General features: G+C 35.8%; 1 long non-coding RNA gene and 1 pseudogene across 1 annotated transcript in view; both read right to left on the reverse strand.

The window, feature by feature from the left end:
* The window catches only part of LOC122238674, a 271,665-nt gene that overhangs the window by 150,351 nt on the left and 103,526 nt on the right, over positions 1-17,788 (reverse strand). The window lies entirely within an intron of this gene.
* Positions 8,290-8,797, reverse strand: LOC102958207 (annotated as a pseudogene).

The following is a 17,788-nucleotide window of genomic DNA, read 5'->3' on the forward strand; positions in this document are numbered from 1 at the left end:
CCATGCAGCCCTTTCTGCTCATACATCCTGTCCCTGTGTTTTTATACAACTACCTTTTTTGCACTGAAAATGTCACAAATCAGCCCTCAACAAGTACAAAATGATTGAGATCATACCATGGATATTTTCAGACCACAACACTATGAAACTTGAAGTCAATCACAAGAAAAAAAAAAAATGGAAAAACCACAAATACATGGAGGTTAAAGAATTCTTTTTTGGCCATTTGCTCCCAGATCCCAACATTAAATCACATCATAAGCACTATAGGTTTCACTAACCTCCAATGTCCTTATTTTTGTCTACCATTTTGTCTTTGCGTGCCTCTGAGAAACCCTTAATTTAAATCTGTGTCTTAGAGTTCTTTTAGCTATGATCTGCTATTATTCTGAAGTCTTGTTGATGTAGTGGTAAGACATTAGGTGAGGGAAGGGGAAATATTCTATAATCTTCTGAATTAAATCTCAATCTTTTAGTGGACCTGTGTCCCTGGGCTGTGACCTTCACATTATGTTTCTTACCTTTTCTCTCCCTCTCCCCTCTCCTCTCTTGTGTTTAGGGAACACAAGAGCCAGAGCTGGATTTAGCTAATTGTCCTTTCCCCAGGTAGACAAGGTTCTGGTAAAGTTGTTTCCTTTGGGAAAAAGTTCTTTTTCATAGTTTGGACATATTTCTAAATGGTTACTTTCCCCCCACCGCTGCCAGAAATATGAGGGGATTTGTCCCTGATCTTCACTATGAGAACCTATCAGGATTCCTAGAGGTAATAATTGATGAGGTTTTGGAGGTGATAGTGGGGTTCGTGGGGCCCAGAGCCAACAACCAAGAAAGAATTCTTGAAGATGTGTTTGGTACAAAAAGGGGATTTTATTAAACCATGGGGACAGGAAGAGCTGCCCTAAAACCATGAGGAGAGACTGGTTATACACTATGGAGTTGGGGGAGGTAAAGTCCAGGGGAAGTTTCCAATGAGATTTTCATATGCTAACGAAGACTCACAGGATACTGATGGCCTAGCTCTCGACAAGCCAAGGTTGTTTTTCTCTCAAGTAAAGCATTAGCATTAAGACAGTAGGGAGTTCCTGGAGAAAGGCTCTACTCTGCACCACCCCTCCCCCCCCAACACCTCAAGTGTTTTCAAATGGGCTGCAGGTTATAAGGAAATTTAATTTTATCTGCCATTTCCTTCTGCCTTTGTTTCCCACATCAATACCCATGGAAGTGTGGGGATCTGACTGTGGCCTCCAGGAATTTCTCACTCTCACACATTTTCACCAAGACTAAGCCTCCAACAATTGGTCAAAATTCTTTACTCCAACACCTTTATGGCTATAATATCTTCTGCTCTATGTAAGCTGACCTTGGTTGAGATTCTCTGTATTACTATTTCTCTCCAGATTTCAAGGCTTACTCTGGACCCTATTTCTCTAATGGGTCCAAGAAAAGTGGCTTATTTTCAGTTTTTCATGGGAGTAATGACTTCTAAGCTCTTGACACATTGGAACTGAAAGCAGAACTTCATAGCTTCTCTATCATTACTCAATTGCAATTAAAGGGAAACCCATAGACTCCATATTTTTCTTCTAAATTCTCCCTACCTTATATCATGGGAGGGCGTTGGTGGTATAGTGGTGAGCATAGCTGCCTTCCTTATATCATGGGATTAATTATGAAATTATTTTCAATATCTTTAATTCTCAGCATTTTATTAGTCTCTTCTTTGGCAGCAGGGGAGGGGGAATCTTACAATCGTACATTTCAAAGTATAACCAAAACATTTTTTGTAAGCAGAAATTACAGTTAAAATATAAACATGAAAGTGTGGTTTGTCATGTTTTAAAATTTAAGAACAGAGAAATAATACAAATAATACAAATCTGGGGCTGCTCATTTTATTGCTCATCTAAATTTTATGGACTGTTGAGCATATAAATACTATCGACTGGTGACATAAGAAGCAATAAGTACTCACAGAAATGGATTAATAAATACTGATTTTTTTTAAAAGTAATTCATCTATATAAACTGTTTTTTTGGTAGCAAATGATAAAGCTAAAGATTGTGGTTGTTTTTATTCTATGGATCATTATGCAGATAATAAAATTCTAATTCTCCCTTGTAAAAGATTGGGAATATGCAACTTTTATTTCTTCTCAGGGAGGTAATATTGTAACATCTTATTTATCATTGTCCTTATGAGTAATATATCCATATTGATTTCAGACTTTGAAATTTTACACCTAACTTTTGTACAGGTAATACCATTCATATGATTCAAAAATTATTAACATAGAGAATAAAATGTCTCTTCATCTCCATCTCTATTCTTTTGGCTTCTGTTCCTATATATTACTATAATTAGTATGTAAGTACAAATAAAAAATCCAATATTTGTTCACAGATTGAACATTAGGTTTTCACCCAAGTAATTTAAAGGTTGAATTCCATCAACTGAAATGGGTAAGACTTTTAAGTAGAGTAGATTTGTGGGAAAAGTCCCAAAGTCCCACTTTGGATATTTATGCTACAGATTCCTACAAGATATCCAAGAAAATAGATTGAGTAGGCAGTTGGACATGTGTATGGAGTCCACCATAGAAAATCAGGCTAGAGACATACTTTTGAGAATTATCATCAGTGATTCGATAGTATTTAAAGCCATGAGACTAGGTGAGATTACTGAGAGAGAATATATTTGACAAAGAGAACCAAGCATTGAGCCATAGACACTACAACATTAAGCATGAGGATGTGGGGCCAGTTGTAGAGACTGTGATGGAAACAAGTGGTAGGAAGAAAGGGATGATCAGCTGGATCAAATGCTGCTAATAGGTCAGGTAATATGAGAACCAGAAGAGGATTATTTGATTCATCAACATTAAAAACATTAGTGATCCTGACAAGAGAAATTTTAGTGGAGAGATGGAGGGAAAAGTCATGTTGGAGTAGGATCAAGACAGAATGGAAGAAATAGAAATAGAGATACCAAATACAGATAATTCTTGTTATGTTAGTATTTTGTCTTCTAATTTTCTTCAATCTGTCTAATTTTCTTTTAGGGGATCCACTAGCTTAATTAAAGTGATGACTGATCTCATGGTGGATATATAATCCCTCTTAACTAAATCCTCTCTCCCTTTAGAAAAATTTCTGCACCTACAGGATGTTTCCCATAACTAGCCTTCTGATCAGGCTGGCTTCCTCTTTTGGACTGAGTCCCTATGTCTTTTATGCAGGGTGTAATCTGCTGCCTCAGGAGACAGTCCAGTATTTTCCAAGCTCTTAGCATTGCCTCTCTGTGCTTTCAGGGATATAGTACCACTTTCTCCACAAGAGATAATGCTTGTCCTCAATGGCTTATTTTTAGCCCTTTCTGCGTCATATCTAGAAATTATTTGGCATAGGTGGTATAATAATTCATTTTCTGCATGGTGTTCAAGACATATAATTTTTCTACCAGTTGTAATAATCTTTTGGTCATTTTTGTTTAATTTGTAGGAGGAAGGCAAAGACATAGTAATAATCCATGTTCATACCACATTTTCTGTAAGTTTGGCTCTTTAAAATCATATTTCAGCTACTTGCTATATGACTGACCTTAGGCAAATTACTAAACTTTTCTAAGACTCAGTTTCATTATGCATAAAGTCACTGATGACACATAAAGGGTTACTGTGAAAATTTCAGTGCTTGGCACAAGTTAAACTCTCTTTAAGCTTCTGCCACTTTGGAAACACACAAAGATATTCAAGATATATGAGCACCACTGTTTGTCTGTTATTGGCAACCCTAAAGGCATCTTTAAACACTGGGAGAAGACAAGTTGATTGAACATACAATGCAAAGGAACATTGTTTTCCTTATTTCAGAGATGTATTGGCAGGAGGTATAAGAGGTACATTTTACTGCCAAGACTTTAAAAAAAAAAATAGTTCAGGAAAAATTTGCAGAATTCTTTCCATAAATAGGACAAATTACAGAATCATGTTATGAAGATTAAAAACATGATAGCAGAGCACCAAGGGGCATACAGCTCTTGGATTCTGCGATTAAAGGAAACATTTTTTGTGTAGCCCTAAAATTAATTTAGAGTACTTTCAATGCCTTTAGGCATATGACAGAATAACGTAAGGTCACACTCTTTAAAGATAGCAATCATCACCAAATCCAACTTCTTCATGCTGGCTGCAATTTAGTTGTTTTTCCTTTAAGAACTGTTCTTATTCAGGGAATTAATAAGCAAATCTTAGTATTGAAACGTTCCTGCCTTACAAATTATATTGCAGCTCTCCAGTGAATGTAGAATACTAGCAAGATTTTTTTTAATTAGTGAATTTTAGAAAAACAAAAATTTACATTGTGCATCTTATTTTTAAATTTTTAAACATTAAATTACCCCCAGAGCCGTGATTTCTGTTTTATTCAACATATTAATTAATTTTCTAACTTACATTTAGGAAACCAATTTTGTTTTTGTCAACAATATTAAATAGTTTCAAAATTGAAAACAAAAAATATATTTTTATAGCTGTCTTTATAAATATTAGCACATAATGGTTATGAGACTGATTTTTTTCAAAATAATTTCACTTTTCAAGTTTCAAAATACTTACATCTGAAAAGTTAGGAAAAAAGAAAACATGGGGGAAAATGGATATTCATTCTTTAGTCTATTCGGCAAACATTTATCGAATGGCTGTCCTTTGAAAGTTCCTAAACTCTGCAAAAGAACTATCTTATGGAAAAGCCAGTAAATAAACAGATAATAAAAGAATTTAAAAATTGCTGTCACAGAGGAAGTGCTTGGATGGAGGAAGACTGAGACCCAGACAAGGGAAGCAGAATAACTGTGGGTGCATAGAGATGACTTTCCAGATCACTGAGCTGCATGTTAAAAGCGAAGGATGTGGAATGGACATTACAGAGAGGAGTAGCATTTGCAAATATTCAAGACATGAGGAAGTTGGTGTGCTTGGAATACAGAGTAAGAGGTGGAGAATGGCAAGTTTAAGGCTGTAGAACCCTAATGAAGAAAAATGTCTTTTGGACCAATACCATATGATTTCACTCGTGGAATTTAAGAAACAAAACAGACAAACAGAGAGGGAGAAACCAAGAAACAGACTCTTAACTACAGACAACAAACTGATGAATACCAGAGGAGAGGTGGATGGGGGGATGGGTTAAATAGGTGATGAGGATTAAAGTGTGCACTGTTGTGATGAGCACCGGGTGATGTGTGGAAGTGTTGAATCACTATATTGTACACTTGAAACTAATGTAACACTTAATATCAATTGTGCTGGAATTAAAATAAAAACTTTTTAAAAACAGAAAAATGTCTTTCATTGCATGGAATCTTGATTGAATCATTGGCAGGAACCGGTTAACTTGTCAGTCTCTTATTACTGAAAGAGCTGCTTCTCAGAATGATAATGGACATCTTAAGGCAAAGTAGCCTGATAATGGCTGATAGGTCAAGATAAGAACCAGAAGGTGATCATATAATTCAGCAACATTACATCACTAATAACCTTGAAAGTTTAAAATAGATGTCATGAGCAAAGTTAGAGGAGTAGACCAATGAATCTAGAAGAATCCCTAAGCTGTATTGAGGGCCTACCTGTGGTTGATAACCATGAAAACAAAATTTATATAATGATACACACAGTAGATAGAGGTTAAAAAAAGCATTGAGGATAATCTAAGTCCTTACCATTAAAAACACTTTTCCAAAGGGATTTAACTAGGGGTTTTCTATAGATGAGCTCTAAACTACATAGGGAGCTCCATCCTCAGAATTCAAGAGCAAAGTCAGAAAATGTCATTGTATGATATTGAAAGTAATCATCATCTTCAGAAAACATGTGTTTATTCATTTTCAAAGGTAAGTCACAGAAAGTATTGGTTTGTGGAAGCTCTGTTGATAACACTAATGTGGTCACAATTACTATCAAGTGAATAATCAGTCTCCCCAAACTCATTAAGTATTTAATATAAGGTAACTTGGGAGTAATGAGTTGTGATATGTCTAAAAAGTTGGTGACAGAACACTAAGATGGCAGCTTAATACATAAAATGTTAGAGGTGAATGTTTAATAAATAGAAGTATTCAAAGTAGTATTCATGAATACTACAGGTTTCAAAAAATGGTCAACAGATTCGTGCAGTTTAAATAAAATACTCCCACTTTTAAACATACATATATGCATGTGTATTCATACATATATGCATACATACATGTGAACATATAAAAATATATGTGTATGGATAGATAAATGTTGTTTTTATCTGGAAAAAAATTAATATTTACTATCATTTAATCCAGAGGTGTACACGGACTTCTTAATTGGTCCATGGCCAAATAGTTCCACCATCTGGGAAAAGGGTGATACACCCAAATATTAAGGTATTGGCAGAGGCACCCTTATCTCCTCTTTCATCATAATGCACACATTTCTGTCCACAAATGAAGAGTCATTCTGAGCAGAGGATAAACACAACTGTTGAAAGATTAGGAAATACAAATGAGCACATTCATTCAGGAAGCTATGAACCATATGATGCTATAGGAATGTAGAGAGAATGTGGACGAGTGAGGAGATGAAGTAGAAATACAATTGTAAATGTTGTGGTATTGATATTAAGCGTAAGTTTTCCATCTTTACCTGTCTCTCCATTCAAGAAGCTAGCGGGCTCTGTGCTCATTTTGGGGGTGAGATGTGGCAGAGAAGAAAACAGGACAAGACCTGTAAGTCTTTATAATTTTTATTTTCAGAAATTATATGCATCAATTAGGGAGAAGTTTCCCGGTATAAACAATATATATTGAGGGAAGCCAAAGGCAGTAGGAGGCTCCTATCTATGACACCCAAGAATAAAAAGACATCCCTTGAACTGTAGAGAGAACAGAAGGTAGAGATACATAGAGGATAGAGAAAGGGAGGAAGTGAAAAAGTGAGAAAAACAAAGAGAAAAAAAGAGAGCAGTGTTGGTGGGTCTTGGGACTAGGACAGCCTTCTGGCAGATCACAGGGGATCTAGCAAGTCACCACAGAGAGGTGTACGGTTTGTCTAGGAAGATGGAGCCCTGGACAATTTCTCCAAAATATTAAGTGTTCCATTTGGCACAGGATAGTTGAAATCACTGGACCTGGAGTAGCCAAACCAACTGGGTAATGTGTATTTCACTGTCAGACTACTGGAGCAAAGCCAGAGTAAGTACATTGTTCTCCTTCCCCCAACTCTTGCTTTGACATAACACTCTAGGATATGGGAGTGTTGGTGACCCTCGAAGGGACTGAGATTCTTCACCCACAGTGATAAAATAGAGACAGAAATTAAGTCAAATTATAGAAAATTAAGTTGATTTTGAGATCAGATATGTAATACTAATTGCATAACTATAAGGATTTTGGTCTTAATCTGGAAAGTAATTGAAAACCATTATAAGAATTTAAGTACAGGAATTTAGCATCACAGTTTTGTTTTGATTTTTGTCTTCCAACAGTTTATCAGAAAGAATGTAGACATTAAAAAAAATTCCCACTGTCATAGATATAAATTGAGGTTTTCAGCCTGGGACAAGCTAAATCAAAAAAAGAAATAAAAAATCCAATAGTGTATCAACATTTTTTTTCACTCATTTGCCATACTGACAGTTCAAATACAAATTTGGTCTAAATATACAGACTCTCAAGCAACAATGTACAAAAGTTTAAGGGTCAAACATACCAAATGTACAGTCTTCAAAACCATCTAATTTAAGGCATTTACTACTGTTAGCTAAGATACATCTGGAACAAGTGATCACTTACAAAAATGTGAAGTAATTTTTTTTTTTGAAAAATAAAACTTTATTGCAATAATCCTGGAAGATATACTTGAGGAACAAGTTACCAAAGTATCAAACAATTTGTTTCATCAGCCACTTTGAGTGCATGTTCTAAAGTTTAGTTATCTTTCTTCTAAGCCAAGAGCTTCCTATCATTTCAGTATCTATGTTCTGAAGCAAAGGAGACTGAGGTGAAATGTTTTCATTTATCACAACTGCTGTATCAATTGCCTAGGACCTCAACAGCATCATGGTAGTCTGAGAAAAGTTCATGTATAGGGCTATTTCTTTAGCTGACTTAAAATTGCCCCTCACAATGGTACCTATCAACCTTTGGTGAAGCCTTTAAAATAATAAACAGGTTGAAATGGATCAAAGGAGGCAAATACAGCATCTGCCTTTAGAGCTATCAACTCAGGAATTCTCTTAATTATGAAATCTTACAGAGATGTTATTTTTCTTCCTCAAAATCCAGTGATGACAACATTCCTTACTCCAGAGCTGGCATTTTTACATCATCACTGTCTTGTGAATCATCATCTCCACCTACTTCTGGTCAATCTACATCCTCCTCACCACCCATGTTGTTCATCTCAGAGGAATGATCAAAATTAGACATATCTTCATCTGAATCATCTTCCCAGGCTTTCCAGTTACTAAAGTCCACACTGACCCAGTTAAGCTTTGCCCTTTCTTTTGTCAACCTTGGCCATGACTGGCCAGATTCACCTTTGGTAAACAAAATAAAATCGCCCTGTCCATTCTTTTATGCTTGGGATCATTTGGATCAATACAGTGAAAAAGATCAATTTCATTTAAATGTTTAAAATTATCACTTCCTCCAGGACAACTGATGGGAAGTTTGGATTTTTCTAAATTTACATTAACATCTTCACTGTCTTCAACACAAAATCAGTGAAGACGTAGTCCCTTGATCCTACCACTTTGCAGTAGCAGGCTGCATGGCGAACCCAACAGGGGGACCTGGTGAAAGGGTGGGCAGTTCTCTCTGACTCCTCTGGGGTCCCTTCCTCTTCTTGTTTCTCTCAGGCTACAGGGCAGTGTCCCCCTGGATCCCCAGAATGCACCACGCATGGAGAGAGTGACAACTCTGATCCCAGGAGAAAAGGAAGGTGCAAGACTCACAGTTCCCTATTTGTATAGGGGACTGTCATGGAGGAGATAATACAGGTGAAATATGGCAAAACATGTTTCCTGATGAATGGAAAGATACATCCTTTATTGCACATTAACAAAATTGGGCCGTTACTCTTTAAAAATCAGTATCTTCTTGAGGTTTACAGTGTTCTAGAACTTGAAGTCAACAGCGGGAGAGTGAAGTGAGTCAGCTCATTGTGGTTTTTCTCCATAGGAAGCACTGTAGAGGCTGATCATATGGATTTGGGGTTTGGGCAAAAGAGGGGGCAATGATTTGAGAATATTGGCAAGAGTGTTCTTGTAATGATGAACCAGAGGACTTACTCTGTTAGAAGAGAACCATCAAAGAAAACTTGCACCAGAGTTAAGCAGGCAAGTAAGACTCTTCAAGTCTTACTACAGAGGGGAGAGACTGAACTCTACTGAAACAAAAGTTAAGAGGGATTTTAAGTGCTGAGGTGTGCTAGTGAAAAAGTACTGGAGGGTGGGGTTGGCCAATGGAATGTGTCCAGCACACTGAACCATTCCTATGTTTGAAAATGGTTTTCTTTGTGATTAAGCCAGCTGCATTTGTTAATAAGCACTTATCAAGTTAGGCTTTTATCCTCCAATGGGAAATAGGATACTATCTTTCTTGATGGTTACCTTTCAAAGAGATAACTCCTAGGACCTTGAGAAAGACATTCCTGGATTGCAAAACTGGTTAGAAGTCGGGAGAAGGTTTATGCACATTTCAAAAGGGCAGAGAAAGAATTTGCAATTACAAGTATTTACAGTAAATGCTCTGAGAAAAGGGAGGTTAAGGGCCTATAGTAAGGAAGAAACCTGTCTAAAGTTCAGTGTAGCTGAGGGGAATGGTAAGGCTATCTTGGTCCCAGTGAATAGAAAAGGTGGTAAGAGACATAGAAATCACATCAGGATAAATGGATTATAGCTCCCTATCTGGTCAAATAATTTTAAGTGGTAGCATATTGTTGGGAGTTAGTAGGAAATACAGGTCTTAGAGAGTAATGACTTTTTTTGTGTGAGTTGTGTGTGTGTGTGTGTTGTTTTGTTTCTGTTTTTTGTTTTGTGACATAAGTTTTTCTGCTCCAGGAAGGAAAAAGTTGGTGTATTAGAAGCAAAAATGGTTTGCATGTAAGGCAATCTGACATTTGTTCTCAGAGTTCCTCCTGGCCCTTTTTGTACTTGAGTGAATCCTCTGAAGCAAGTAAATTAACTCTGTAAATTGTGCCATAGTAAATAAACCTCAAGAAAAGGGAGAAAATGATCTAGGACACACACACCAAGTATCAAAAGATGCTCTATATATTCTCATGGTTTATCTCATTTAATCTTCAGAACTCTTAGAATTAAATAAGAATCAGTCCATATTTATGGGTGAAGGAACTAAATATAATGCAGTTCTTAAAAGTTGTTTAATATATTAATCTTAGTGTTCTTTGGTACTAATGAAGACCTCTTCATTGTTGTTGTCACTATGGAATATGGAACTATGAAACAGAATGCTTCCTATAAAAACAGGAGATCAAACTTGGTTATTGTGAACTTTCTTATCTCTGGTGTGATCACTTCCATACTACACTTTTCCAAATTCACATTTTCTTGTAATTATTTTACTCATAGACAACCACTGTGTAGATTGTTTTACTCCAGGGAGGATCACTGCCAACATCTTGTGGAAACACTTTTTTTTTTAATACTAACATAAAGCATGCTGATTTATAGCCGTTGATCAAAGAATATACCAATAAGAGTCTAACTAGTAAAGTTGCTAAAATACTTTTTTACTTGAAGCCCCACATTTTAGTAGAATCATTTACTTTAATATGCAATCTACATTCTCTTAAAGCATTTTCTCCATCCATCTCTAAAGTTGATCTATACAGGTTACTTTCATTTTAATAACACACTCTAAATCTACTTGATAGATGTAGAGGAGAAAATACAGTTAGTCTGACCTTAAATTGTAATTCTTTAGCAGCAAACACTGTATTTTCTCCATTTCAATTTTATAGCAACTGACAACTTAAAGTGTTCCATTGATATGAATATTATCTTACAGGATTTTGATGATATTAGATTTGGTAATATAAAAAATGTCTGTTTATTTTAACTACAAATCAGCTTTAAGACTTTGTCTTCAATATCAAATAACTTTCCAATTCAAATTGTTTTTTTTTTTTTTTATAAGTACTAAATACAAGAGATGCATCATGTTAAAAAAGTCAAACTGGTTGACTCTGGCTGGGTGTTGATTACCAGAGAATGAAATAATATCAGTGGCATAGCTGGGCTCCAGAAAATTGCTAAAATAAATTTAATTCATACTGAAACATCCAAAATCACATTTATTAAATCATATGCAAGCCCACTCAGTTTAAAGTGTGCAATAATAACTTGTTTTTATTCTGTGAAGATTGCCAGAGTTTTGGATGTGGTTGTCAATCCTCAACATTTTCTGAAAAATGATCTGAGTTGTATGGATCTATTCCATGCATTTAAGGAAAGAGAGTAAATAATACACTTACGGACCAATCGATCCCACCTGTGATAACTATTCTGACTTACTGCATAAGAGAACATTGTCTTCACTGCATAGACCAGTGAGTAGTCATCAGGCTCGCATCTTGTGGGGCTTCACCTCAACATGGATATTGCATAAACTACTAGAGTTCTCCTCACTTCACTTGTTGTTGTTGTTATTGTTGTTGTTGTTGTTGTTAGGAAAATACTCTGACAAATTGCCACTACTCTGTGGGGATTTCATAAGAATTTGAAATATTTGCCAAGTGCACAGCCTAGGTGAATAAGCAGAATGACATGCAAAATCACCAAGACTCAAAGGGGATTTTATAACTTTACCGCTTTGTACTTACTGACTTTGATTTTAATATCATTTCCAAAGGAATTATTTTGCTTATGACTTTATTTTGAAATAACATATAGTAAGTAGTAAATATAGATATAAAATAGCATAGATAAAAGAGGAATTGTGTGTATTCCAAAACTTCCAATGGGAGTGTTTATATTACATCAGCTTGGCTAATCTGGAACTACATTTCTCAGAATCATCTTCCCTGTATAGTTCCAGTTTAGCTTTGGCCACAAGAGAAATTTGCATAAGAATTGGACCAGTGAATCAGCAACCATCAACTCCCTAAAGGTCATCATTGTAGGACACAGAGAAAGACAGTTGTGGAAGGGCTGGTGGGTCCCAGTTTATCCTCACTTTGAATTTTGCTCTTCTTCCTATCTATTGACCCTGCCTCCCAGGCCCAATAATGCTTGGCTGTGAATTCACAGGGGGCAGTAACTGTAAACAGGCAGTAGCTTTCCTGATACTTCTATACCAGCACCCACCGCAGCTTACACCAGCAGCTGGAAGTTGTTTTCAGATTTCCTAGAAGCTTTACCATCGCCCCCCTGTGCCAGTGCTTCAGGAGAACTACTTAGCGACTTCTAATGATTTCTAATCTTCCAGCTTCCCTTTGTGGACTTACTTTCTCAATTCCTCCTACAATTGTGAAATGTCTAATTCTGATAATAAATTCCTGATTGCATAGTCATAGCGTATCTGTTTCCTTGATTAAAGCCTGACTAATCTATTGAGAATATTTTCATTAGTATTCATTAGTACACTTCTTCTCTATTATTTTTTAACAATTAATTCAGTCAACATTTGACAGTCATTTTTTAATTCTTCCTCCCTCCTTCCTTCCTTTCTCCTGTTCCTTGGTTTCTTTCCTGTTTGTCTTTATCAGAAAGTAAACAGTATGAGAGCAGCGACTTATGTCTTGTTTCTCCAACATGCCTCCTACACCTGCAACACATCACCGTTGTTTCTTGTACAACAAATTATTATTAAATGATTTGAATAAATAGTATTAAAATGGTGTGATTTAATAATCAAATTCTTAAGATTATCTGTTTTCCTAATGAACATTCTGATTAATTATTTGAATCTGAGTTCCCACTATCTTCATCAGTCTCCCTATAGTTAAATGCAACCCAATGTTGTGTGAACATAATACAATTTGCCTCCATTTACAGGAATGTTCATTGCCTTCTAAAAATAATCAATTATGTGATTTTGTAAGTAATTGTAAGTCTAAACATCATTTATAAGAGACTAAATTAAGAAATGACTATGATTATAAATTGCATTTTCTGTTTTCTTTGTAAAATATTTGGCTTTCTTAACATCCTTACTCCCTGGTAACATAGTAATTAGAAATAGTATATTAGTGGACTTAAAAAAGCTTTAAATCAGAAAAGCATTTAATCTGGAATATTGCAGTTATTACATGAAAAAGCTTGAAACACTCATTATTTACTGTTATCCTAAAATGTAATTCTGTGTTGTCCAAATGGTTTTTAAAAAAAAATAGTGTTTTGTTATTTTTCAGAGGAGTTAACTCTGTCTTCAAGAAAACACATCCTAAGTATTCTGATTTCTTTTTTTATTTGAGGCCAGAATTAGTAGAATTAGTAAAAACACTAGTGGAAATAGGTGCAGTGAAACGAATCCTAAAATCCTCGGACATGGTAGTTTATCAATAATCTTTATTTGTTAAAGGTTATTATGGTGAATCAGAGACTCCTAATCAAGACATTTTTAAAATAATGTTAGGACTTGGATACAATTCCTAATTCTGAAGCTTGAGCAATGTAGCTATAAGACATGGGCTTGTTTGCTGGAAATCTCTTAGCTTGTTTTCTAATATATTTATAATACATAATAATATTTATGCTTGCTGAGAAATTACAGATGTAAAAGATGTTGTAAGTAAGCAATATGAATGTTAATATAGTTATTACTAACAATTATTGATCCTGTTGCCCTGTCCAGGTTTTCTTCCCAGGTGTCAGTCCAATTCTACTATTTACCTTTGATAACTCTGTCATATGTGGACCAGCTTCAAATTATCTCTGGTTACGTCCCACATCTTTTACTCAAATGAGAAATGTATAAGAAAGAATTAACGGCTGTATTAGTCATAAAGTCAGCATGGACCCCTGACTTTAAGTACTACCACTCACTGACCTGCTTTACTGGGACCTCAAAATTCCCTTCCTTTTCCAGAAGGACAATATTGCAAATGTGAGCATGTTAAAAATCTGTATTGTAATAAATCTCTAAATGCAGATCCTTTCCACCTAAAAGAAGACTTGTGTTTTCCTTTCTTTTATCTTGAATTTAATTTTATGCCGAGAGCATTCTGTACTATTGAGGCAAACTTATACAAAAGAATAACATTTCAGCATTTTTGTCCATGTATTTTTTTACTACTCTTAATTTTGCTCTTTCCTCTGCAGCCCTTCCATTATTAAAACTACAAAACAAGGTTAAAGTGTTCTGCTCCAGTGAAAATAATACATTTTTTTCAAATTCTCAGCGCTAAGTTCCAAAATATACTCTTGACCTTTACAATATAAACAGTATCCTTGAAAAATTTTGAGAGTGATAATGATTTATGTAATTTAAAGTATGAGGGACTGGAGAACTTGCAGCACGAAGTTTATGCAATGAACTCTAGAGTAAGATAAATGCAAGAGGTAATACCAACTGCTTGCAAGAATAGATCCAAAAGGTTTAAGAGCCTAAACACAATAGAATATATTTCTAGCTCACCTATCTGTTCAGTGCAGGTCTTCCCAGTTGATAGGAGGTCTTTTCCATGTGGGGATCCACTGACGTAGGCTCCCTCCATCTTGTGGCTCACTCATCCTCTCACACCTGCTCACTATCTGAAATTCAGACTCAACCAGGTGAAGGGGATATTGAGTGGAGAGGAAAATCACCTGCTCCTAAAAAGCTTTGTTCCCACATGTGTTGCACTCTTATTCGGTTTATAATGAACTTTCACATCAGGAAACCAAGCCATGGTGTTAATCATATCAGGTTTTTGAGGGCTAATATGTTTTTCTATGTTACTAAATGAAAGTATTAAATTATCATATGTTAAGAGTTATCTTTCAATGTCTAATTGGCTCCTGGAAAAGCTTCCCATAGCACTAGCTGGAATGACTCCAAAAGGAGCAGGTGAAAGGAATAGACTTGCCTTCAAGATAAGACACTTGATAAAGGTGAGAGGATCTACCATGAGTCATTAAACAACTTCCAGAAAAGTGTTTTAATATCCTTTGTCAGTAAGCACTTGGTTCTCATTAATCCTTAACTTGAAGATTTTGGTATGTGCTTGTTCCTTCCATTTGAACATAGCTCATGTTTATTATCCCTGGTGCATTAGATATATAAACTTTTGAGAATAAGTGACTTTTTTTACAAAATTGCATCTAACCCTTGCTTCCCATCTGTATTCATATGTGAGATGGAAATGTGGCTGTATAAGTGTGTCTGAACCTTCAAATGTTCTGTCCTTCAGCTGTATTTAGGAAAATAGGCAGTTAATTTCTAGTATTAAGTCATTACTGAGTAATCTGACCTTTGAAAGCTAGAAATAGAGAAGAATAAAAGTGCACTTTAGTTGAGACTCTACACCTTGTTTTAGAAATAATTCAAAAAGTGTTCTCCAAAGATTCCGGTATCTGGTTATTCAATCAAACACTAGTCTAGTTATTTCTGTGAAGGGACTTTGCAGATTAAATTAAGATTATGAACCAACTGACCTTAAGATAGGGAGCTTCTCCTGGTAGACTTAATATAATCACACTCTTCCTTAGGAGAAGAAAATAGAAAGATGAGTCAAAATATGTGGTGGAAGACAACAGAGGAGCAATGAGGCAAAAAAAAAAAGGATGTCAGAGACAAATTTTATTTTTTTTCACATTTATTTATCTATTTTTGAGAGACAGAGCACAAGTGGGGGATGGGAGGAGAGAGAAGGAGACACGGAATCCGAAGCAGGCTCCAGGCTCGCAGCTGTCAGCACAGAACCCCACGCGGGGCTCGAACTCACAGACCGCGAGATCATGGCCTGAGCTGAAGTCGGACACTCAACCGACTGAACCACCCAGGTGCCCCAGGACGTCAGAGACATTTAATGAGTGAGAAGGACTCAATCCACCATTGCTGTCTTTGAAGACCGAGGAAGGGGGCTATGACCTAAGAAATGCAGGCAACCACTAGAAGACATGGACGATTTCTAGGCAACATCTAACAAAGAAGTAGAAAGCTCAGTTCGACAGCCACAGAAAACTGAATTCTGGCAACATCCTGAATTAGCTTGGAAGTAAACTCAAATCCGAAGTCCCTGGAAGGAAATGCAGTCCTGCCAGGAATTTTGGCTTTTTGAAATCAGAAGTAGAGAACCACATAAACAATGTGCCTGGAATTCTGACCTACAGAACTGTGAGATAAATAAGTGGCTATTATTTTAAGCTGCTGAATTTGTGGTAACTTGTTACATCAGCAACGGAAAAATAATACCTGCTTTTATGGGCTAAGAAAACCAGTATTTTTACATTAGGTAGCATAAACTAGTGGAATGGAAATGACCTACTGGTGTTTCCTGAATTTTTAAAAATCACTTCACCAAATGAGGTTTTTAAAATGTTCACTGGAAACCTTAAGGGTGACTTATCAGAGCCCAGTAATACAATTTCACAAGTATCTAGGACTAAAGGGGAATAAGAACCATATATAACACTGTTTGAATTTTAACTGTATGTTCAATACCTACAGAAACCTCATTACTTCACAGTGATAATATAGCTGATTCCCAATCATCTTGGCTTGTATTGCAGATGTATGTTTTCAGGCTTTGTAGACTAATGACTTTGGTGTGTATTTTCACCCTCTCAAATTCTGATTCTTTTTTTATTTGCTACATGAAACCTTCATATCCCTTATGTTGAATTACATTGACAAAACTGCCTCCAATTGTCAGTGATGATCCATTTGGAGACAACACTGCACTCATATTTGAAAACACTTTCTGAAGAGACATCTGATATATAAAAATGCTTTAAAAATCAATGAACTTTTAGAAACAGTGACAAAATGATAAAGCAGCAAACTTTAAAATCTTAGTGAAGGTTTTTTTTGGATCAACAAACATTTATTAAGAATCTACTGTGTGTTTAGGATTTAAAAGCTTCTAAGATATAACAGAAAAATAAAGTTCAGTTGGAAACAGATCCAGGTCTGAATCAAATATTCAACTACTTAAAGCATGTAACTTTAGGTAAGTCACCCAACATCTGGGACTTCAGGGGTCTCACCTGTAAAATCAGAACAGTAATAATTACTTCAGAAACTAGCTATGCAGATTTAGTAAAATGATGCATAGGAATATGTCTAGTTGGCATTTATAGCAAGCTGAATAACGGCCTCCAAAGCTATAAGGTTCTAATCCTCGGAAACTTTAAATGTTACTTTTAAGGAAAAAAGGATCTGTGAAAACTAAATTAAGATTCTTGAGATGGAAAATTATTCTGCATTATCTGCATGGGCTCAAAATGCCAGTGCCCTTAGTTAAAAAAATAAATAAATAAACAAAAGCAGAGGATGATTTGACACAGAAGTGGAGAAGGCAATGCGACCATGAAGGTAGATTAGAGGGATGTGGCCCATAAACCAAGGAATGTCAGCTGCCACCAGAAGCTAGAAGAGACAAGAAACGCATTCTACCCAGGAGCCTCCAAAGGGAGTGCAGCCCTGTTGATACCTTGATATCATCCCAGTGAAACTGATTTGGGATTTCTGCTGTCCAGAACCATGAAAGAATTAATTTCCATTTTGTTTCTAGTTACCAAGTTTGTCAAATTTGTTAAAGAAGCCACAGGAAACTGACTAATGCTCAATGAAAGTTAGTTTGCTTTCCCATCTTTG

This window comes from Panthera tigris, chromosome B2, assembly GCF_018350195.1.
Source record: "Panthera tigris isolate Pti1 chromosome B2, P.tigris_Pti1_mat1.1, whole genome shotgun sequence".
NCBI classification, from domain to species: domain Eukaryota; kingdom Metazoa; phylum Chordata; class Mammalia; order Carnivora; family Felidae; genus Panthera; species Panthera tigris.